At 42.2% G+C, this 24,544-nt stretch overlaps 1 long non-coding RNA gene across 2 annotated transcripts in view; it reads left to right on the top strand.

Annotated features, from left to right (window-relative positions):
- The first annotated feature begins 1,065 nt into the window (after positions 1–1,065).
- Positions 1,066–24,544, top strand: part of LOC111750847 (uncharacterized) — a 154,869-nt gene continuing 131,390 nt past the window's right edge. Inside the window, exon 1 of one of the 2 annotated variants that reach the window (XR_010321965.1) lies at positions 1,066–8,542. This is a non-coding gene — a long non-coding RNA (uncharacterized LOC111750847). The remainder of the gene's footprint in view (positions 8,543–24,544) is intronic. The other variant, XR_010321968.1, reaches the window with a different exon arrangement.

Here is a 24,544-nt window from a genome sequence, read left to right as displayed (position 1 = left end):
CATTGTGTACTCTAATTGTTTTACCTGCTATTTGTAGGGAAAACCTGGTGGCGTAGTGGTTAAGAGCTACGGCTGCTAACCAAAAGGCCAGTAGTTCAAATCCACCAGGCACTTCTTGGAAACCATATGGTCTGTCCTATAGGGTCATTATGAGTCAGAATCAACTTGAGAGCAACGAGTTTTATGGGGCTGTTTGTAGAAGAAGAAAAACTTCAGGAGTTGCACCATTACACTGTTGTTTTACCTGATTTTTGCAGAAGAAAAACTTTGAAAGTTTCTTATCAAATATAGTAGAAATCTATGATGAATTTCTGGAGAAAGTTTTTTAATCGAGGTTTTTTTTTTTTTTTTTTTTTTCAATGAAGACTTTTGCAAGCTCCTGGGATTAATCCCAAAGTAACAAAAATATGGACAGTATAAAAAATTTTGGAATTTATTGTAAAATGGGATTCATGTGAATCTCTGCTAAACTCCACCCCCTTCTTCTTCTTCTTCTTTTTTTTTTTTTAACTATTTGTGTATCTGTTGCTGCATGGGGAAGAAACTTTTTGAAACTAAAATTAATAGAAACTGTTCTTCAATCAACTGTGAGTGAAGATGACCAAAGATGATCACAGTGTCATCTATTGAGCATGAACATACACAGAAGATCAATTTTTGCGAAGTTATTGACAGATTTGCAGGAGTTATGGCTGAAAAATAGAAACTCTAATTTGTTTTTTCCTATTGCAACAGATCTATATATACAGTTTTTTTCTTTCAAAAAATACATTAATGTAATTAAAACCTATTAATCCTTTATTTTTCTTTTTGGTACTGTAACATTTATTTTAATTTTTATATTTGTACAGGCATTTGAAGTTTAATGTATTTGAAGTTAAGTAAAAGAATGTTTTATTATTTGTGCTTCTTTTCTGACCATAACTATTATTTATTTCATTTTATGAGTACAAAGAAATGGTTTTGTCATATAGAGGGAAAAAAATCATTGCCGATGAGTTGGCTCCAACTCATGGCAATCTCACGTTTCAGAGTAGGGCTGTGCTCCACAGGGTTTTCAATGGCTGGTTTTTCAGAAGTAGATCACTAAGCCTTTCTTCTCAGGTGTCTCCAGATGGACTTGAACTTCTAACCTCTAGGTTGGTAGCCAAGGGTGTTAACTGGTTAATTATGTTAATTAGGTTAGGTGTGTCCCTGGGGGTACAGTCTTATGTGAAAATTGTGCAAAGAGGCCTTTTTTTGTTGTTAAGGTGTTCAGAAAGTTTAGTAACTTCTTAACTCTCGATCAAGGTGTGAGACTGGGGCTGAATTGCCTCTTGTCTTAATTTTGCTATATCCTGGTAAGTATAGTGTGTACAGTCATCACTAAAGCTCATGCGAAGTGTTTAATAAATATTTCTTGAACAAATGAGTGAATGAATCAGCGAATTCCCCTTCTGAATAAAGGAACTTGTGGACTCTTAATAGGACTTAGAAGGAATTTAGGTCCCTGGGTGGCATAAGCGGTTTGTACTCAGATACTAACCTAAAGATTGGTAGTTGGAATCCCCTCAGTGGGGTGGCCCTGTGAAAGAAAGGCCTGGCAATCTACTTCCATAAGATTATAGCCAGTTCTACCCTGACACACGTGGGGGGTTGCCATGAGTTGGAGTTGATTCAATGCCAGCTGGTTTGTTTTTCGGTTATCGAGGGGATTTAAAATAAAACACTAAAAATGTACCGAGGATGAGGTAGATTATTAGCATAAGGTTTCAGGGAGATTGATAATCTTTAGCATGGGTTTTTATACCTTGGTTGTACCCAACCTGGTTAACCAGAAATCGTGAACCATGAATGCAGAGTATTTCCCTAATGAGTAAAATTCGAGAGGAAGTGAGTGGCCAAGAAAGATAACAAAATAACAGGGACTCCATTGAGTGGAAAATAACCTGGAGAAGAAGGAAGACTCCTTACCCAAATGATATAGAACCTCCAACAAACATTTTGGCTCTTTGACACCCAAATCAGAGAAATGAGGCTTAGTAATTTACAACACTGATGTGAAGCTTAATAGAACCGTTAGCACGAGCTTACATTGTGGACCCATCACATCTGACCTAAAATAGCCCAACCACTCAAGACGGGTGGTATTTGTTTCCTTCCTCTTCTATACTCACTGATGATAATTAAGAGCGAAGCTGGGAAAACTAAAAAAAGGTCTTAAAAAAGAAGAAGTGCTTGAAAATGTTTGGTGTGAGTTTCAGTACACTTTCGGTCAGCCTACACCCTGTCAATTCCTCACTGTGCTTTCCCCCATTAATCCTCCCAACTCTTTTCAGTACACACGCAACCTCATCCATGGAGCTTTCCTTTTAGTGTGAAATGTGCTGTGTGACTATCTCTCATACTTTCTGGAATGCTCCGGGGGATGCTTGGTAGTGGGTGTAGGGTAGGCAAACATCAGTGGTCATGTCCAGGTGGGACCTTGTATTTTGATGCTACTCCTAATGCTGTTGTTGTTAGCTGCCATCGAGTTGAGCCCCCCATGTACAACAAGATCAGACTGTTGTGATCCGTACAGTTTTCATTGGCTGATTTTTTGGAAATAGATTGCTAGGTCTTTCTTAGTCTGCCTTAGTCTGGAATCTCCACTGAATCCTGTTCAGCATCACAGCAACAGGCAAGCCTGCGCTGACAGATGGGTGATGGCTGTACGTAAGGTGCCCTGGCTGGGAATAGAATGTGGGTCTCCCGCATGGAAGGTGAGAGTTCTACCACTCAACCACCACCGCCCCTATTACTCCTAATAACCAGTTGTCCTTGAGTTGATTCCGACTCATGGCAACCCCATGTGTGTCAAAGTAGAACTGTGCTCCGTAGAGTTTTCAGTGGCTGATTTTTAAGAAGTAGATCATCAGGCCTTTCTTCCAAGGTGCCTCTGGGTGGACTCGAACTGCTAACCTTTCTGTTAGCAGCTGATTGTTTAACCATTTGCACCACACAAGGACGCCCTACTCTTAAGAAGTTAAAAAAAAAAAAAAAACCATTGCCGTCCAGTTGATTCCGACTCCTAGTGACCATATAGGACAGAGTAGAATGGCCCCATAGGCTTTCCAAGGAGCAACTGGTGGATTCAAGCTGCCAAACATTTGGCTAACCTCAGAACGCTTAACTGCTGCGCCACCAGGGCTCCCTTAAAAATAGACCCTAATAAATTAGTACACCAGTTGGAGTTTAGATTTGAGGCATGCACTATGAACTAGTAGAATTGAACAGGGAAAATATAGGGTTGTTTACCTAGAAGAAGATATTTAATTAAAGTAAAAAGAAAAAATAAGAGAGTTTGGTTTGTGTAGAGGAGAGTCAAAGAGAAATATGTTTGTTGCAACATTGTTATAACTGTGAAATATTAGTAACAGTAGAAAAATGATTATGTCAGTTATGGTACACTGACTTAATGGATTGTATGTTACCAATAAGCATTGTTATAAAGAGTTACTAATCACACAAAGGAGTTGATACATTCTCTAATAGTGTAGCTAAAATTGTCTGCCCGGCAATCTGATTATCTTCAAAAGGAAGTCCCTTTGCTTTTAGGATAAAGTGTAAACTCAATAATGTATCTTTCATTACCTTTCTAGACGCAACTTTCAAAACTTCCCTTGTCTCTTCCCCTCTGCGCTGCACATGTACCATTCCCTCTGCCTAGAACCAGTACCAATACCTGTTGCTGTCAACTCTGATTCCTGGAGACTCCACATGTGTCAGAGCAGAACTGTGCTCCGTAACGTTTTCAGTGGCTGATTTTTCAGAAGTAGATCACCAGGGCTTTCTTGCCTCTGGGTGGACTCCAACCTCCAAATTTCAGTTAGCAAGCCAGGCGCATTAACCATTTGCATCAGCCAGGGACCTGCCTAGAACAGTCCTTCCTTACTTCCCAGGTAACTTCAGCTGCTAACTCCTGCTAATTCTTCAGGTCTTGGCTTTGATCTCACTTCACGAGGGGAAGGCTTCCCCGACCACATCCCCAGGACCAGGTTCGGGACTATGGAAGGTTGAACTTTCCACACAGTATTATAATTGCCCATTTGTCTGCATGGACGCTTCTTACATTAGAGCATAAGCTCAGTGAGGGGCTAATAATACTCTTCACACAAAAACATGCTCAGTGAGTATTTGATGGCTGAGTTTTAAAACTGAGTAAAAAAGGAAGGATAGATAATTATATTTATGAAATAAGTACAATTTTTTAAAAATTATACCTTTTAAAAAACAGGAAAGAAATACTGTACAGCAAAGTGTTCCTGTTATGTTTGCCAGATTTCTATTGTGATTGTGTATTATTTTTACAACTATAAAGAATATCTTTGTTATTTTAAAGATGCAATGAAAAAAATAAACCTTCTTAATTCAATAGTATAGTCAAGAACAGCCTGTAACAGTGCTGTGAGTAGGAGAAAAAAAAAAAAAGCCTGGGGTAAGGTTTGGGTGGAGAGAAGTTAGATCTACATAAACTCCCCAGATGTAGGCCATGGTAGAGGTGAGAGCCCAGAGTGTGAAGGGAAATGAAACCAGGGCTGGTAACACCTGCCCAGCGGTAGGCAGGAAGCCACCCCAAGAAAGAAGGCAAAGCTTGCAGAGTGTTATGGGTTGAATTATGTTCTCCCAAAAGATACGTTGAAGACCTAACCCCTGGTTTCTGTGAACATGACTTTGGAAATGGGGTCTTTGCAGACGTTATCAGTTAAGTTACATGAGGTCAGATTAGAGTAGGGTGGTCCTAATCCAATCATACTTCCTACTACTACCAGTTGCCCTCAAGTCCACTCCAACCCATGGTGACCACATGCGTGTCAGAGCAGAACTGTGCTCCGCAGGGTTTCCAGTGGTTGATTTTTTGGAAATGGATTGCCAAGCCTTTCTTTTGAGCTGCCTTTGGGTAGACATGTACCTCTAACCTTTTGGTTAGCAGTTGAGAGTGTTAACTGTTTGCACTGCCCAGGGGCTTCAATCCAATCTAGAGATGTCCTTGTAAGAGAAGAGCACAGACAGACAGACAAAAGAGAGCCACGTGAAGCTGGAGGTAGAGATTGTTACAAATGCAAGCCAAGGAACACCTAGGGCTACCAGAAGCTGAGGGAGAAAAGAAAGGGTCTTCCCCTAGAGCTCTTTGAAGAGATCATGGCCTGGCCCACACACTGATTTGGACTTTGAGTCCCCCAAACTGTGAGACAATAAATTTCTGTTCTTTAAACCTTCTGTTTTGAGGTGTGTGGTTATGGCAGCACTGGGAAACTAACACAGAGAGGTTTAGGCAGGAACAGGGGTGGTAGGGGAGAAGATGGCTCAGTGATGCTGAAGAACGAGGAAGGAATCTTGAGGAAGTAGCTGGAGATAATCTGAGAGGCAGGAGTACCTGGGTGGTGAGATGGTTAAGTGCTCAGCTAATAATTAAAAGGTTGGTGGTTTGAATTCACTCAGAGGCACCTCGAAAGAAAGGCCTGGAGATCTACTTCCATGAGGCCACAGCCATTGACAACCCTATAGAGCACAGTTCTAATCTGAAACACATGGGGTCACCATGAGTTGGAACCAACTCGAAAGCAACTGGTTGGTTAACTGAAGAGGTGACAAAGGACAGCCAGGAACAGATAGCTTCCACCAGGACAAGGAAGGCCTTGATTGGTTTAGATCCATAAAGGTAAGAGCGAGAGTGACATAGGGGCTATCAAGGAAATCAAGTGGTGGTGGCGGAGTGTAGATAAAAATGTACACAAGCTACAAGATTCTAGAAAAAGATCCCAAGAGAAACACAAAGGACACATGCCACTTGGCAAAAGGAACATCCAGTTTTATCTGGAGAAACAAAACAAAAAATGAAGGGGCAAAAAGAAAGGGGTCAAAGGTAAAGAAAGCTTGGGAGTTTAAATAAGATGAATAAATCTACCCAAGTGGTGAAACTCAGCTGAAAGTTGGCAGGAGTATGACTAACCCCGAGAACCAGGGGCACAGCCTCCCAAGGGAAGAACTGGAGAGACAAGAGGGGCAGGAGTGAGAGGTGTTTACTTTGCTGTGGGAACTGGGAGGAGGTGGGTGTCAGGGACAGCTTCTGGTTTGCTTGCTGGTTGGCTGGGCAGTTATGTAATGACAACTTGTTAGGACCTTCTGATAATTACAATAATAAAAATAATAACCACAAAAAAGGCAGTTAGAGTGAATTTTATGGATAGAGCGTTGCATGGTAGGCAGGAGAAAGCACCCCACCCCCAGTTGTGAGGTGGATGAGGGGTGGGAGCTGCTGGATGAGTTTCCTTAACTTGGGGAGGGGGGCAAGTCAGGGGGACCAGGGGACTCAGCTTTGAGGAATCTATGGAATTCTCAGCCCACAACTCTGTTCTGCTGTCAACTCCCTCTGCCCCTCTCACTCTGGCCATGATGGTTAGCTTAGCTCTGGGTGATCAGATGGAAGCTGGTTTGTCTCTGGAGTTCTGGCCTGCAGACCCAAAGACAGAGAGTCAGTTGATCTCTATGTCAGAAGCAACAAAGGGCAAAACTTGGGAGCTTAGCACGTTCCCTGCCTTGTGGGGGTACTGGTCATCAGCGGGGGAGACTCAAGCCGATATCCAGAAATAGGACAAGAGATGCAGACAGTCTGAGTAGCACTCAAACTTTGGTTCCAGTTTTCCCTCAAGCCCAGCTGCACCCCATCCCTCCCATCGTTAAACACCTTCTTGGATCCCTGAGTCAATGAATTCCCTTTTTGAGCTAGCTTGAGTTGGGGTTCCATATCTTACAATCACATTTGTATGCCCAGGCTAGTGAAATCACAGGGCACTGGTGGAAGAATTCTCATCTTCCAAGCGAGAGACCAGGGTTCAATTCCCTGTCAGCGCACCCCATGCACAGCCGCCACTCATCTGTCAGTGAAAGCTTGCATGTTGCTGTGATGCTGGACAGGTTTCAGTAGAGCTTCCAGACTGAGACAGACTAGGAAGAAGGGCCTGGCAATCTACTTCCAAAAATCAATGAAAACCTTATGGATCATAACTAATCCTGGGAATGGCACAGAACCAGCCAGCATTTCATTTGTTGTGCATGGGGTCACCATCAGTCAGGGACAGACTTGGCAGCAGCTGACAACGAGTGAAAAAAAGGATCTAGTTGGCTGAGGAAGAAGGGCACAAACCCCACAGCAGAAGAAAACTAGTAAGGATCTGGATATTTGGGACCCATAAGTGCTTCCTCTTGGCTTTACAATGTTCTGATGACTGTTGCAGTCAGTGCCAGTGAAAGCGCCAAAAGAAGAACAGTCAGATTAAGTTGAAGAATTGGAGCAGTGTGGCCTAAGGGAAGCAGCAAGAAAACTGAGGAGAGTTAAGGGGAAAGGCGAGGCTGCAGCTGCTACTGCTGTCTAAACTGAGACTCCAGGGACTCTGTGAATAAGGAAACATAACGTGGCCAGGAGACAGCAGGTTTAACCGCCCTAGTCATTTGGAGGAGGACTTTAGCTGATCTGGAGAACAGGGAGAGACACGTAATACATGTGACTCAAGAAGCCATCTGAGTGTGACATGCAGCCAGGAATAGTTCAACCCTGCAGGATTTGGATATCAAAGCATCTCGTAAGAGAAAATGGTATGAAATTTCAGTGCTAGAGCAGGTCATCTGTCCGCAAACAATAAGGTGACCACAAGTCCTGATTCACCTGGGACAGCCCTGGTTTACACCCACTGTTCTGGCATAATTATTAATAGCACCTTCAGCCACACCCAAAAGTATTCCTGGTTTGAATGCTAAATTGTAAGGTTACCCTAGCAAACAGCTGCCTTGGTGTTGTGCTACAACGAAGGGCGGGCTATACTGTAGGGTCTCAGCCTAGAGAGGAAGTATAACTTCTGCTCAGAGAGACACAGAGAAGCCCCAGGGAGCAGCGAGAGGAGAGAAAGGCAAAAAATGACAGCTTTGGGAAGAAAGAGATGAAATAAAATTGCTGTCCAGAGGTGGTGGGAAAAAAGAGGAAGTTGTCAGGGAAAGAGAAAATGGTATGGAAAAGCCATCAGCAGCCAGAAGACAACTGCTGAGGGCTGAACAGGCGGAGCTGCTGGTGAGGTCTGGTGAGCTCAGAGCCACAAGACATGTGACAGCAGGCAGAACGGAGACAGCCTTGGAGGATACAGAAAGGTCACAGATGGAGATGAGTAGTTGCTGCACTTAAGGGAGGCAGAACCAGACTGGGCAGAATCCAGACCTGAGTAATTCACTCCAGGCAATCAGGTCAGTGTGTGTCACAGCCAGGGAGCAGAGCTGTGCGGGAGCTGACGACAAACAAGTCCAGGCCAGCATGGTCCTGGCCAAGGAGGAGAGGCTGGCGTTTGGAAGCTTCACACCAGTGAGTCCTCCAGAGAAGCTGCCGCTCACAGGTTCTCCTAAGGATTCATGTTCTTTGCCCTGAGAGATTCAAAGTCACTGTCAACCCTGACTCTGGGATAGACATTGAATTCTAAAAAGATGAGCATCTTAGATCAACCCCTTAACTTGGACAAACAAGGAAAACGAGATGCAAGTAAGTGAAGTGGCTTGGAATGTCCACAGCAAGGCAGTGGCCAATCTAGAGCTAGAATTTCAGTAGCCTGATTCTCAAGATGATACTCAGATTTACCAAGGTATAGTCCCTGGGTGGTACTAACTGTTAAGCCCTAGACTACTAACTAAAAGGCTGGCAATTTGAACCCACCCAGAGGTACCTTAGAAAAAAGACCTGGCAATCTACTTCCAAAAGGTCACAGCCTTGAAAGCCAAATGGAGCACAGTTGTATTCCATCAATCGGAATTGACTTGATGGCGCTGGTTTGGTTAATAGAGTCCCTGGATGGTATGAATAGTTAACACACTCTGCTGCTCACTGAAAGGCTTGCAGTTCCAGTCCACCTAGAGGCGCCTTGGAAGAAAGGCCTGGTGACCTTAATAATCAGCCATTGAAAACCCCACGGAGCACAGTTCTACTCCGAGATACGTGGGGTTGACGTGAGTTGGAACCAACTTGACAGTCACTTTTTTTTTTTAATTTATTCTAAAGCACGCACAAGGTACATGAGACATTACCAAGAAGTTCCTTCTTTTGGAAATACACCACTCACATTCATGTGATAAAAGGCTTGAGAAAACTTGTCCTGAAAAATCAATTTAGCTCAGGATTTTCTGAATTTATTTGACTATGGAACCCGTTTTTTAAGTAACACAGAATTTCATTTTGAGAGACACATCTAAGAACACACTTTGGAAATGAGACCCATATAGTCCTTGGCTGCTTAGAACAGACACAATTTTCCTAGAATTGAAGAAAACCCTGGTGGCGTAGTGGTTAAGAGTTCAGCTACTAACCAAAATGTTGGCAGTTCAAATCCATCAGGTGCCCCCTAGAAACCCTATGGGGCAGTTCTACTCTGTCCTATAGGGTGGCTATAAGTCCGAATTGACTCGACCACAATGGATTTGGTTTTTTTTTTTCTTGTTGGCCAGCAATGTTTGAAATATGGGTCTTAACATACAGCCTTGTTCTATTAGTTGATAAGGGCCTCATCTAGGAAATTCCATGCTTTTTGTAGGTTTCATTGGGTTATATGGTCCTTGGGCTATGTATTTTCCATTTGCCTCTCCGGATCTTCTCTCTGCCCTTCTCCACCTTGCCCTGTACCCCAGAGAGCTGACCTGTATGGACTACATTACTGTGCCCTTTTCCCCCATTCCCATCCCTCCTCTATCTTCTGACTGTGTTTGGACAAAGGGAAACACCGGTTGGAGATGAAGGCAAAGCATGAGGTCAGGGCACTTAGTTCATTGGTTTCCTCCCTCAATCCAAGATCCCAGCCCTTGCCACTTGGCCCTTTCCACACAGCATGCTCTTTTTCTGGGTTCTGGTGACCACTCCTTCTCCATGTCCCTTTAGGTCTAGGGATGGTAATGGAGCACCCCACTGTTACTGGCTGGAAGTACTACACTGTCCCTGTGCTTTCCCTACACCTTCCCCACACCTTTGTATTAGCTACCAGCCCCTTTAATGAAACTCTTCAAGCTACACAATTTAAGTTTGCCACTGTTTTCTGCTACTAAGGTCCGTAAGTGGCACAAATGATTTGTACTCGGCAGCTAACCTAAACATTGGCAGTACAAACCCACACGGAGGTACTGCAGAAGACAAGGCCTGATGACCTGCTTCTGTTAAGATTACAACCAAGAAAACCCTACGGAGCAGTTCTATTCTGGCACACGTGGGGTTGCCATGAGTCAGAACAAAATTGATGGCAACTAACAACAATAGCAATAAGAAATCACACTGCCAGATAGGTACAGGGAGAAAAGCCCTGGGTTCAGTTCACCTGTACCCACCCACCGCCATCTTCACACTGCTATTGTTGTTGTTCGGTGCCATAGAGTTGGTTCTGACTCATAGGAACCTTGTGTTCCACAGAATGAAACACTGCCCGGTCCTGTGCCATTCCCACAGTTGTTGTTATGCTTGAGCCCATTGTTGCAGCCACTGTGTCAATCCATCTCGTTGAGGGTCTTCCTCTTTTCCACTGACTCTCTACTTTACTAGGCATGATGTCCTTCTCCGGGGACTGGTCCCTCCTGATAACAGGTCCAAAATATGTGAGATGTAGTCTTGCCATCCTTGCTTTTACAGAGCATTCTGGTTGTACTTGTTCCAAGACAGATTTGTTCATTCTTTTGGCAGTCCTTTGTATATTCAGTAGTCTTCTCCAGCACCTCAATTTAAAGGCATCAATTCTTCTTTGGTTTTCTTTATTCATCGTCCAGATTTCACAAGTGTAGGAAGCGATTGAAAACACCATGGCTTGGGTTAGGCACACCTTAGTCTTCAAGGTGATATCTCTACTTTTCAACACTTTGAAGAGGTCTTTTGCAGCGGATTTGCCCATTGCAACACGTCTTTTAATTTCTTGAGCGCTGCTTCATCTTCACACTAAACCCACCCAGTGCCATCGAGTCGATTCCAACTCATAGTGACCCTATAGGACAGAGCAGAGCTGCCCCATAGAGTTTCCAAGGAAAACCTGGTGGATTCAAACTGCCGACACTTTGGTTAGCAGCCGTATCACTTAACCACTACACCACCTAAAAAAAAAAAAAACCCTAGAGATCCTTAAATCTGTACCTCCAGGCTACACTTAACTCATAAGCTCCATTCACCGCCTCCCCCCACACCGCCCACCCCCACCCCATCTGGATGCACCTTTGCACCAGTGGTAAGTCAAAAGGGAATTTTTCTTCTTTTCTTCTAAGCCTCCTCTTCCTCCTGTGTGTCAGGGAATGGTGCTATGCACCCTGCTGCTGAATTTCTAGAGCTGTTCTAGACTCTTCCTGCTTTTGCATTTCCCACCTGCTTTTCAAATCCTTTGCATTTGATCTCTGAAATGTGTCTACTCCACTCCCACTTCGTATCCATTCTAACCCTCATCAGTCTCACACCTGCTTGCCTGCCTCCCTTCTCACATCTTGAGATTCCCGGTGTGCTTTGCCTGCATGGTCTTTCTGAGGATGCCACTCTGCCGATTAATACTCAATGGCTCTACGTCCTTTTAACAAAAAGTTCAAATTCCTTCACATGACACACAAAGTGCATAATGACCTTGCCTCTCTGCACTTCTCCAGGTCCTTTTCCCCAGAACCTCCCCATGGTATCCTAGTCATTCCAACAATACTTAACAGCATCTAGCATAGTTCATGTTTTCTCTTGCCTTCTGTCTTAGTCATCTAGTGCTGCTATAACAGAAATACCACATGCAGATAACTTTAACAAAGTGAAATTTATTCTCTCACAATCTGTGAGGCTAGAAGTCCAAATTCATGTTGCCAGCTCCAGGGTGAGGCTTTCTTTTTCTGTTGGCTCTGGCAGAAGGTCCTTTTCATCCATCTTTCCCTAGTCAAGGAGCTTTTCACACAGGGACCCTGGTCCAAAGGATGCACTATTCTCCTGGCTCTTGTTTCTTGGTGGTATATGAGGTCCCCCTGTCTCTCTGCTCACTTCTCTTTTGTATCTCAAAAGAGATAGGCTTAAAACACAACCTAATCTTGTAGATTGAATCCTACCCCATTAATGTAACTGCCTGTCATCCTGCCTCATTATGAGACATAGGAAAATCACTTTAGATGACAAAATGGTGGACAGTCACACAATACTGGGAATCACGGCCTAGCCACATTGACAGATATTTTTGGGGGGACACAATTCAATCCATGACACCTCCTTACCTTTGTAAAGACCATTTTCTCTGCCTACAATGTCCTTCCTACCTTCCAGTCCCCTTTTCTGCCGAGTCAACCTCCATGAATTTTGGTCCTTTAGGAAGCAGTTCTGGAACCCTGGTGGTGCAGTGGTTAAGAGCTTGGCTGCTAAGCTAAAGATCACCAGTTTGAATCCACCAGCCTCTCCTTGGAAGCCCAATGGGGTAGTTGTACTCTGTCCTGTAAGGTTGCTTTGAGTTGGAATTGACTTCAAGGCAATGGGTTTGGTTTTTTTGGCTTAGGAAGCAGGTCAAGTATCAGCTTCTCTGGGAAGCCTTCCCCACCACATTAGTCTCTCCTCTGTGGCATGTGTTACAAACATTCTGTGATAAATGTTGGTTTACTCCCATGTTATTACTCACCTGTGAGTCCCTTAAGGAAAGGCTTCCGGTACCTATTATGGTGCCTGGCATATAATGTGTGCTCGATGAATCGATGGTGCAACGGTTAAGCACTTGCCTGCTAACTGAAAGGTCAGCGGTTTGAACCTACCCGGCAGCTCAGCAGGAGGGGGACCTAGTAATCTGTTCTGGTAAAGATTACCATATTTTTATGCCAACAATGCCTCGCCTTCTACATTTGTCTGACAACCCCACCCTCCCCTCGTGAGGTATTTTTGTAAGTGTGCTATGCTAAGTTTTTTTTGTTTTTTTACAGCAACATGTAAAAAAAAAATGGCATTGTAGCACTTTTGAAACCGCCTGGCAGTGAATGTGTTAACCAAATCACCCAGGGACTTCCTGTCACTAATACCAGTTGGTAAAAAGCAGCTTCCAGGCACACACAGGACGTCTTTGCTCGCACAGGGGTCTGGTACTGGGCTGGCTCTGTGCCGCTGCCCAGAGTTCTCTGGATTTCCCTTTCCTTCATCTGCCTCACTGGTCTATGCTCTGAAATGTCCACAAAATATGAAATAGTGAACATGGGTGTACCTTGGGAATCATTTTAATTGAGAAAGGTCCCTGCAATAGTTGAGCTTTGAGAGGAGGATGAAGTTCTGGGAAATGTGAGAACAATGGCGGCCTGTTGCTCTGGAAGACTGATTTGTTTCTACTTCTGGAAGTTCTAAGCTGAAGGTCTGTGAGCAGACGAGCTTCTGGATTTCTGTCAAATTTTGTTCAAAGTTTTACTGTTTAAAAGGCTAAAATTCCACTTCAAATGGAGAGAGGGAGAGAGAGAGTGGGAACAGCTCTCTGGCTACCTGTTAAAAACCAGTTGGTTGGCCAAGGATCTTAACTGAGCCCCAGCTGGAAGGCACCACAGGGCCCCGTCAGGAGTGTCCAGTGGAATCACTGTAGCGTGCAGCTCTGTTTGCAGGGCCAGAGAGAGCAATTCCCCAGGCCCTGCACTGACCATTGTTTACCTGTTTGAATGTGTGCCAGGTGCTAGCTCTAACCACTTCCTGCCCACACCTTCTCTTGCTTTCCCTGCCAATATAGAAACATTACAGCATTAACACCTAAAACTTTTGGTGAAATGAGGTATCCTAATCTAAAAGACAAAACTAATTCTAGACCATTGTACTCTATTTAGCACCCTTTTTTTCTTCTTCTTTTATTGGCCTTGTGGTTATAGAACCCTAAGCAATAAATAGAAATACATTATCATATAGTTATAATGCTACATGGTGAAAGGATCACTGAATTTCAAAGCAGAAGGAGACTTTAGGGATGCTTTGGTAGTTGTTGTTAGGTGTTGTCAAGTCAGTTCTGCCTCATAGCCAGACTATGTACAACAGAACGGAGCACTGCTAGGTCCTGTGCCATCCTCTCAACAGTTATTATGCTTGAGCCCATTGTTGCAGCGACTGTGTCAATCCATCTTGTTAAGGGTCTTTGTCTTTTTTCACTGACTCTCTAATAAGCATGATGTCCTTCTCCATGGACTCGTCCCTCCTGATAACACGCCCAAAGTACATGAGACAAAGTCTTGCCATCTTTGCTTCCAAGGAGCATTCTGGCTGTACTTCTTCTAAGACAGCTTTGGTAGAAGTTTGTTAATTCAGAGTTGTAGAGACAATCTCCAAAGGAGGTACATTGATGATCCAAAAGATACAGAGCTATCAAGTCAAAACCAGAACAAGAACCTAGGTCCTTCTGATAGCTAGCTCAGTTCCACTTCTGCTCTAACATGGTTCAAAAGAAGTTGGAGAAAATCCTATTACAGCATAATTTAGAATTGGAGGATGAAGATGGGTGGGCTCAAATTACAGATTTGAAAGTGAGATGTAAGAAATTTAAGATTGAAAAAGTACGTAATAGGAAAACCACAAAGCTTTCGAGCTGGTGGATTTGTCTTCCAAATTTAACAGAATGCTTCAGGGGAATCCCATTTGGTCAGAGAATACAAATTTTGGTGGATCAGACACTGTCATCCTAGAAACTTGTATGCAGTGCCATCCATGGGAACATGGACCTGTAGCTGTCCAAGGGGCAGTGGCACTCCCTTGTTTGGGACACTATGATGTCCAAATGCAAATTTTTAAAAGAAAGTACTCCATTTGGATTTGAATTAATTGAGGTAATTGGAAGGTAAAGTTGTATAGAACAGTCACAAACTTAGGAATTGGATAAACCTGATCCAAAACTTACTACAGCATGACCTCAAATTACTCACCTGCATCAGAGTATTAACCCATGGGTATGAGGATAAACTGGGTTAATACATGAAAGTAACAGGCACATAGTAAAACAATACAAGGTAATTCTCCACCCTTTTAACACTTCTATGTGTAGAAGAAGTCAAAGGACAGACTGAAAAGAACAAACAAATAAAAACTTTCTTTTCTAGAGTACAAGCCAGTACGGGAGGCTAAGAGGATATTAAATAAGAAAATAAAAAGGAACAGGGTGTAGGGGGAGATAAGAACAAGATTATGAGGTAATGTTCCTTAATTTATTCCTTCAGATAGAGACCAGTCTTGGCCTTGTCCTAATCTAAACCACATTTAAGACTCTGCTTTATATACTGAGTGGGGCTTGAGTTGGCTTCAAACTAAAACAAACAAACAAAAAAATACTTTGGCCTTTCTTTTCCTTTATCTGGAGCCCTGGTGCCTCAATGGTTAAGATCTGGGCTTCTAACCAAAAGGCCAGCAGTTTGAATCCACCAGGAGCTCCTTGGAAACCCTATGGGGCAGTTGTACTCCGTTTTGTACGTCACTATGAATCAGGACCGACTTCATGGCACACAACAACAATTCCTTTCTTTATAAAAGCTATAATTTTGCTCATAATGATAAGAGAGTGGGTTTACAAAGCTTTGTAAACCAAATACTCAATGTTGATCTTTATGTGCTTGAGATCCATCTGCACTTGAAGTCAATGAAAATCCTTCCAACAGATAGGTTGCTTAAGGAAGCACTGAGATCTTAAAGAGTCCATTTATTAAAGAAAATAAAGAAGGAAGGAAGTGGGAGCAAAGGAAAAGATGAAAGGAAGGGAGGGCAGGAGGGAGGGAGAGAGGAAGGGAGGGAAGACAAAACATGACCTATTTCCTTTCCCAGCATAGAATTAATGATGTGGCCAAATGGAAAACAAATGAGAGGCCAAAGCCCCAGTGAGAGAAATGGGAAGCCCCGTGGGAGGTGGAGGTTCAGAATAGCCTTCCTCTGGAACAGCTGCAGCCTGAAATTCTCAAGGAAACTCTGAAGCTTAGAAGTGGACTTCTAAACGGGTCCACATATTCCTAACCAATTGCCCTAAAGCGTAGTGTAATGCAGTGTTTTTCACACTGTGGGGTTGAGACCCATCAGTGGGTTATGAAGTTAATTTATAGTTTGCCTAGAGCATTTACAAAAACTTATACTAAAATAGAAGACACTGCCAGTCTGGTTGTGCAGGCCGTGCACTGCACACCGTAGGGACATCATTCGCACTGTAGTCTGTGGAATGTGGTACTCCGAGTGCTCCTGGTGTACCATCTCAGGGCAGCAGATGGTGGGTCTGATTAGTAATGATAAGTATTATCCTGTGAAACTTCCATTTATGCGCGTGTGTATGAGTCTGCATGTGAGTGTGTGTGGTGTCTGTGTGTGCTGTAAAATGTATTTCTTACTAGCAGTCACAGTCAAAGAAGTTTGAAGAATCGTGCTCTGGTAGTCATATGTCATTTTTTTTGGCTTCCTAGCTTTGGAACTCTCTTTTTGGGGTTGAGAAACATCCAACTGTGTGAGTTTTGTTGGGAGTCCTGTCTTCATCTACAGAACCCAAAGGGGAAAAGTATTCTGTCTTCCTTCTCATTGAAGTCCATGATGTGAGCTCATGAACAGGGCTGGGCCAATTTGTTGTTCTTATCGAGAACTTGACATCTCGAGAGGGTGAAGCAGGGATCCAGGGCAGTTAGAGGTGGAAAATGATGGTAGCTAAGGCCAGAGGCAACATCCTAACCAGCATGCCCCTGAGGTATGCTCAACTGTCCAGCTTCCTTTGATTGCTACCTATTTTCTGATTTGATGAGTCAATTAATATGTGTCCAATAAATTGCATATTTGCATAAGTTCCCTGGAGTCAATTTTTATTATTTGCAATTAAGAACTCTGATCAAGATACACAGATTTTCTTGGGGACCTGAGCTTGAGATGTGATTCACCAATCTAACTTGGCCTAAATGCTCAAGCAACAAAAATATATTGACACACATGAAGAAGAAAAGAAATAGATGAAAAAAATACTTTTTTTTTTTTTCTGAAAACTTTGTTTAATAAGCATTGTTTTTGGGCAGAAAAAAATAAAAGAAGTAAGCATTTCCTTTTATTGCAATGGATGACCACACACACCGTGACCTATGTGGTCGAAACCACTGTTTTGTGATTTTATTGTTGCCCTACTTTGACTCCTACAAGCTAGCATTAATTAACTTGAAACATTCTTCTCCTTGTGGCAGCAATGAAGGCGATATCCAGAATGTATGCCAAATACATCTATATTCTACACTAAGCTTCACTGACTTTTTATTAAAGTAAAAATATATACATACATGTACGTAAAATACCTTTTCATCAGGTTTTTGGTGTTGCTTTACTAACAGCGTGTGGAAAGGAAAACATCAATTGTTAGGATCATTTCAACAAAGGGGTTATTACTTTCAGACTTTTAAAGTAGGCATTCCAGTTTGGCATAACTTTATTCAGCTGTGCTTTCTTGAGAGCTTGCGTTTGTATTTTTGCATTTCACCTGAGTAGAAAAACATCTCATTTCTCGTACTTAGGAAGTGGTTTCAGCAGTTGGAAAGACCTCAGTCACAGAATGTGATAAAGCATTCATGACAGAGCCCGAGGGTTCTCACAATACATGGCCAGGGCAACCCACTGATAGGAGGAACCACCCAGAAATGACACATCTTAGTGATTAAGTTTAAGCCATATGAGAATTTGCATCAATTTGCTCAAATGAATGACGACGAGCCAAAGAATTCACACTCTTATCTAGTCTTTATGCATCAGTTTCTTATAACCCCGCTAGTTACAACACAGCTTTTCCACGGAGTAACTCAGGTCTCAAAAATCCCAGAAGTTTAGCTAATTTCTGGTTTGTCACAATGTTTTGTTTTTCCTTCTTGCTTTCCTTTATTTTTTCTGCGTAGTTGGAGCACTCTCCCTGTAACCCTTCCCTCCCTTAGCTAACCTTTTGGCTGACATTACACTATTTTCACATGCTCCTGGCTCAGGCTCTGTCTTCTGCCTTCTAACTGCAGTAGTCCCTAGTGCTCTGGTGGAGCAGTGGTTAAGACCTCAGGCTGATAACTGAAAGGTCAGCAGTTCGAATTCACCAGCTGCTACTTGGAAACCCAATGGGGCCATTCTATTCTGTCCTATAAGGTCATTATGAGTCAGAGTCCATTTCACAGCAACACTTTTGGTATTTTTTGAAATACTCAATTTTCAGCCCTCTAGTCGTCATTTCTTTTTTTTTATCTTTGTCTGCTCCTGAGGCTCGTCTTTCTATGTGACTAAACTTCAGTCATGAGACATTTCCTTTGAATATCTGGATTATGTATCAAATTGGAACCCGTTGGATCTTTGCATGGTTTCCAGCACATGTTTGACTGGTTCTTCTCCTGCCTCTCTGGCTGTCCCTTCTCACTCTCCTGGGCAGCTTCTCTGGTACTCAGTCTTTAAGTTGTGGAGTTCCACAGAGCTTGACCCAAGGTTTTCTCTCTAAACTCTCTTCCTAAGCTATTTTATTCATTCCCATGGCTTCCAATTACTACAAGGACCAATTGTGCTAACGATTCTTAAATTTACATGTCCAGGCCTGATTTTTTTTTTTTTTAAGCCCACGACCTGTAACTGCCTCCTTGATACTTTCACTTAGAAGACTTTCCAGACAACTCAGAACTCATCAAAAACTGAGCTTCTTCATGTCTTTTATTCTCAGATCTGCTCTTCCTGCAGTATAAGCTTTAACAGTAATTCCTAGCCATCCCTCATGATTCAAGGAAAAGAAAACTGGCCGTTATTTGGGACAACCCTCCCTTCCTTTTCCCGCTCTTTTTTCTCCTTCCAAAGAATTCTCAGCACCCTAGACAATGATTTTCTTAAAACAGTAAACAGATATTCTCCGGCTGAAAATCCTTCAAAGGCTTCCCATTGCTCGCAAGATAATGTCCAAGATAATGCGGCTGACAAGGCCTTCTGAATCCCCTATGTCCGGACTCAGGCTGTGCCTTTCTCCTCTTTGCTCACCACGCTCCAGCCAACTTGACTTTGCATCATCTTCTCAAACATTTCAAACACTTGCCCGCCTCCAGGACAAAGCACATGCTGTTCCTTCTAGCTAGAACACCTCTTCCCCTCTGCCTCTTAGTTTACCTAACTCTTAACGGCTTTTTCACTGTCTATTTAGGCCTTTTCTGCTTCTCCATCTTTAGGTTAATCATAATGCACTCTTATTTTGTAATTTTTTTTTTAATGAAAGTTGTAATTGTTCCTAGTTTAAGTCGTTCTTTATGGTTTTTAACAAAAAACAACAGCTCCCTGAACCACCCACTCCATGTTCTGCTCACCAAACACAACACTTTTCGACAGTTTTCATGGATTCTTTTGGGTAATATTTGCCTTATCATTAAATAGCATGCTTATATTGCTACTTTATTTTCCCATTTTAGACATTATCCATTGATTTCTCAGTATGAAAGATGAAATTCAGTTCTCTTTCACAATCACAACCAACCTGCTATACCACATTCATGGATACTTCCTCTTTCTTCATTCTTCAGACATAGTTATAATTTCAGCCAGTGTTTATTTTCATTGTTGTGTATGCTATTTGGAGCTGAGTCACACTGTAAACCAGGTTCTCCACTCCCATCTCATCATCTACCATATCATTTTCTTCACTTGAACTTAACCATTGCCATTTTGGGGGCAAGAAGGGGTAATTGTCTATGTATTTATCACTAATTATCACCCAGCTATCCTCCACTGATGTACATATTGATCAATAAAACCAACCAACACCATTGGGTACTCTAATAATTTTGTCTTTTTGAAGTAACTTTTCCTGGAGACATTTGACCTGATTTGGATTTGTGTCAGTTTGGGTTCTCTGGGAAGAAGACACCAAGATAGAATTGCAAGAGGTTTATTGAGGGAAACACCTATGGAAAGATGAAGGGGAAAGGGACCAAGAGTAGGCAAGGAGAGCCTTCAGATCATGGTGCGGGTCTCACACCTGTGAAGGGAGAGGGGGAAGGAAGGAGGACCAAGTAGGAAGAAACTTAGACTATGGTGCAACTCTGAAAAAGGTTCATCGTAGCCAATTGGGAGCCTTATTGGAGGAATCCCATGTTGGGCAGATGTAGCCCAGCTCTGAGACTCCTGGCATGCTCAGTCATTGTCTGGGAACAGCCTGGTGAGATTATGGCCTGGCATGAAAGCTGTGGTAGATCCAGAAGGCATGGTCGTTGAAGGCTGTCAGCTGACTGCACTTCTCCCAGCAATTCTATCTTGGAGAGCTGAGCAGTATAGCTCACAGCTACCATAGACTTACAATCTCTAGGCCTTCTGGTCAGCTTTGTGACTTCTGCTCATAGAGGCACCAAATGAGGCTGGAGATCTTGAGAGTTCCTTTTACATCACATCATGCTTTCCACTCCTCTTTCTTATCTATTTTACTTCTTCATTTCACTGAGGTACTTTCTCCATAGCTTCCTGAGAAAGAGTGCATGGGAGGTAAATATTTTGAGAACTTGCATCTTTGAAAATGTCTTTATTTCACTCTCTGCTAAACTGATAGTTGACTGAGTACAGAAGTCCAGGTAAGAAATAATTTTCCTTCAAAATTTTGAAGGTATTGTCCTACAATTGTTTTCTATCTTCTAGTATTGCTGTTGAGAACTTTAAATCCATTCAGACTCTTGGTTCCAGTATTCTGGAAGTTCATAGTAATGTGTTTTAACACATTATTTGGGACATCCTGGGACTCTTCTAATCCAGAAAGCTGTTTTCAGATTTTGGAAACTTGTATGCATTATTTCTGTAACACTCTTTTCCCATCCATTTTCTCTCTTAGCTTTTTCTGGAACCTCTTTAAATCTTATGATTTTCTAATGTTTTTTTTTCCCCCATTTTGGTATTTTTATTGTAATTTCTGAAATATTTCCTCAATGTTAACTTCAAAGTCTTCTAGAGATTTACAAAAAAAAAAAAAAAAATTCTATAATATTTAATTTGAAGCACATTTTTGTTTTTAGAAAAAGAACGATTTAAAACACTGCCTTTCATGGATAGCATATCATGTCTTTTTCTCTGAGAAAATTAGTATGTATATTTAAAGGAAGAAAAAAATATAATATAATATAGGTATATACAATATAGAGGAGCCATGGTGGTTTAGTGGTTAAGAGTTTGATTGCTGAACAAAAGGTTGGCAGTTCAAATCCACCAGTTGCTCCTTGGAAATCCTGTAGGGCAGTTCTACTCTGTCCTATAGGGTAACTATGATTTGGATTCGATTCAATGGCAACGGGTTTGGTTTGATTTTTTAATATGCAATATAATGCGTATATTTATATATATTAATATATATTTTATTACATGTATATAAAGTTTCCTTCCTTTACTTTTTTTTTTCCTGATTAGTTTGCTTTGATCTCTGTTTTTTAGATTAGAAGGCATCTTCAAATGTCTGATAATCCTTGGCTTTCTATTCATATTTAGTGGTTGCATACCCAAAAGCTGACTGGAAGTGCTGGGCATATAGGTGTGGTTTGTTAATTGGGGGATTTATTACAGGATGATCTGGATGTGCTATTTTCTTTTTCTTTTAGCTAAATATTTGTGTTTTTATGTCTTTCCCTTTGGAGTGGACTTTCAGACTTTCTGATGTCCTGTCTGGATGGTATAAACCTGGCTGCAGGCCTTTTGAAAGCTCATTGTAGGAGATGATTGGGGCTCAACGTTCAGAATGTATTCACTTAATCCTTCTTTTCTTAGAACCCAAACACCACCCACCGTTATGCTTGGTTTCCCCCAGCCCAGAGACTTCCTGTTTTACCCTTTCCTGTCTTCCGCCAGGGTGGGAGAGAGACAATCTTAGGAGTGAGGGAGTGGTTATAGGGGTCTTGCTGCTACTTAGGCTTTTAACCAAATTTCCAGTTTTTAGTTCTTCCAGAGGTACACGGAGATGCCATTTCCTCAGCCTTTGGGGGTCTGCAGGTTATTTCTTGACTTTTCCCAATGCTGGATTACTAGTCAATTTTCTCAGGTCTGCTAAGTCAGTTACCATATAGCTTTCTGATTTCCAGTTCCCCCTATTTTTTTTTTCTGTTTCCTTTCTGTTTTTTTTTTTGTTTTGTTTTTGTCCTTATAGTTTATGCCTTTTAAGAAAATCCTTTATTGTGATATTAGTGGTGCTTCAGGAGTCTGTGGAAGCTAATGTATATACCCAGCCCTCCTTTTAGAGGAAGTTGGTTATAATTTCCTCTTATAACACAATGAACAACTCCTTTGTAATAATAATGCAACCCTATTTATAATTTCTCTTAAATCCAAAACAAATTCTTACACATTAAGAATATTTTTCATATGTGTGTAGGTTATATTTTCTATCAATTTCATTTTAGTAAGGGGATATAGTGCTGAGAACCCCTGCACTAAACTATGCTGGGTTTATTACCTATACTCTACCACTAAATGACTATTCCTTATGCTGAGGATTGCTGAACAGAGTAGTCAGCAAATAGTTATCTATAACAATTTAATCTCTAGTCTGGAATCCTTTTAAGTAACTATGAAAAAATAAAAGTTCCATGTTCCTATTCTGCCTCATATACTGCCTGTCCTTGTAGATTTTAAGTGTGAACCGGAAAAATGTCACTATAGCCCTCTCTGTAGTATTGTGTTGGCTGAATCCATAAAAGAGTACAAAGTACAATAAGTGATGTTTATTCTTTGGTGAAGAGCCTGGTTTTTGTAGCTGGATAGACATGGCTTCAAAAATTGACTCAGCTAACTGAGCAACCCCAGGTAAGTGAGTGGCTTCTGCTTTCTGAGCATCAGAATCTCGCACGTAAAATGGAAATAACAATGGCGCTCATTGGTAAGGCTGCTGAAAGGATTGCTGTGATAAGGCAGGTAACGTGCTCAGCATGGTACCTACATAGAGAAAGTACTTGATAATGCTATAATAGATGAGAAGTTAAAATCATGGACTTTATTTTCAGTTGGAGGAGTCCCTGAGTGGTGTAAGTGGTTAACATGAAAGTTGGTGATGCGAGTCTACCCAGAGGTGCCTTGGAAGAAAAGCCTGGTGATCTACTTCCAAAAAATCAGTCATTGAAAACCCTGTGGAGCACAGTTCTATTCTGACACACATGGGGTCACCATGAATCAGAGTCGGAGTTGACTTGATGGTAACCGGTTTTTCTCTGGGGTAGACTGCTGGGGGAACCGTGGCTACACCATTCACTGGCTATGTGACTTGTGGAAGTGACTTAACCTCTTTGTGTTTTCTTTTACTCATCTGTAAAATGTGGATTATAATAGAGCCGCCTCAAAGAGTTGTGAGGATTAAATGAGGCAGTACACCTAAAATATTTAGAACGTGGCCAAACTTCACGAAAAGTTAGTTATCAGTATTATAGAGGGTGTACACTCACCAGGCCACTCATTTATTTCCGTGCTTACGGGTTTAAGGAGAAGTGGTTGGAAAATTTATTCTCGGTTCCTATGGAGCAGAGAGGCATCTGGTGCATATGTTTTTGTTCAGTCGATAGAGCTATGGTCTTCAAAATAAACAAGAACTAGACTGTTACCCAAGAGCACACTTTCAAAATGAATCCGTGGTTAGTAACATCTAAACTTCAGGATAGAATATAAACTTCAAATCCTCATGAAGTGCTTGTGGTTGCTAGGTGCAGCCGAGTCAATTCCGACTCATAGTGACCCTACTTACAACAGAAGAAGACACTGCCCGGTCCTGTGCCATCCTCACAATCGTTGTTACGCTTGAGCCAGTTGTTGCAGCCACTGTGTCAATCCATCTCGTTGAGGGTCTTCCTGTTTTTGGCCGACCCTCCACTTTACCAGAAACCCTGGTGGCGTAGTGGTTAAGTGCTATGGCAGCTAACCAAAAGGTTTGACAGTTCAAATCCACCACGTGCTTCTTGGAAACCCTACTGGGCAGTTCTACTCTGTCCTATGGGGTCACTGTGAGTTGGAATCTACTAGATGGGTTTGGTTTTTGGTCTCTACTTTACCAAGTGTGATGTCCTTCTCCAGGGACTGGTCCCTCCTGATAACATGTATGAAATGCTTATTGGCCCCTAAAATATCCACCGAAAAGAGGCCCCCGCTAGTTCCGTAGCTAAGGTGAACCAGAGCACTGTAGTGAGCTCTAATTTGATAAGCTTTAAGGTCAAACCAAACTAGGTACTGTGTAGTTGGCTTCAACTTATGCGAACCCCGCTTGTGTCAGAGTAGAACTGTGCTACTTAAAGTTCTCAGTGGCTGGTTTTTCAGAAGTAAATTGGCAGAACTTTGTTCTGAGGTGCCTCTGGGTTAAGCTGAACCTCCAGCCTTTTGGTTAGCAGCTGAATGTATTAACTGCACTGGCCGGGGAACTCATTACTAAGAGAAAAAATGCCTGATTAGATCCTTTGGAACAAAAGGGAAACCTCCTGAATTTAGTCTATTAATTTTTTAGGGGGGATGATGAGGTGGAGATGGTTCGACATTACATTTTAAGGAAATAGCAGGAGCGATCATCTAAGGACTGGAGAATAGAATTAATGATTGGAACAGGGTCAACCCAGGTGT

The sequence above is a fragment of the Loxodonta africana genome, chromosome 4 (genome assembly GCF_030014295.1).
Source record: "Loxodonta africana isolate mLoxAfr1 chromosome 4, mLoxAfr1.hap2, whole genome shotgun sequence".
Taxonomy (NCBI): domain Eukaryota; kingdom Metazoa; phylum Chordata; class Mammalia; order Proboscidea; family Elephantidae; genus Loxodonta; species Loxodonta africana.
The sequence above is the reverse complement of the archived record's forward strand: the minus strand, read 5'-3'. Positions and strand labels throughout refer to the sequence as shown.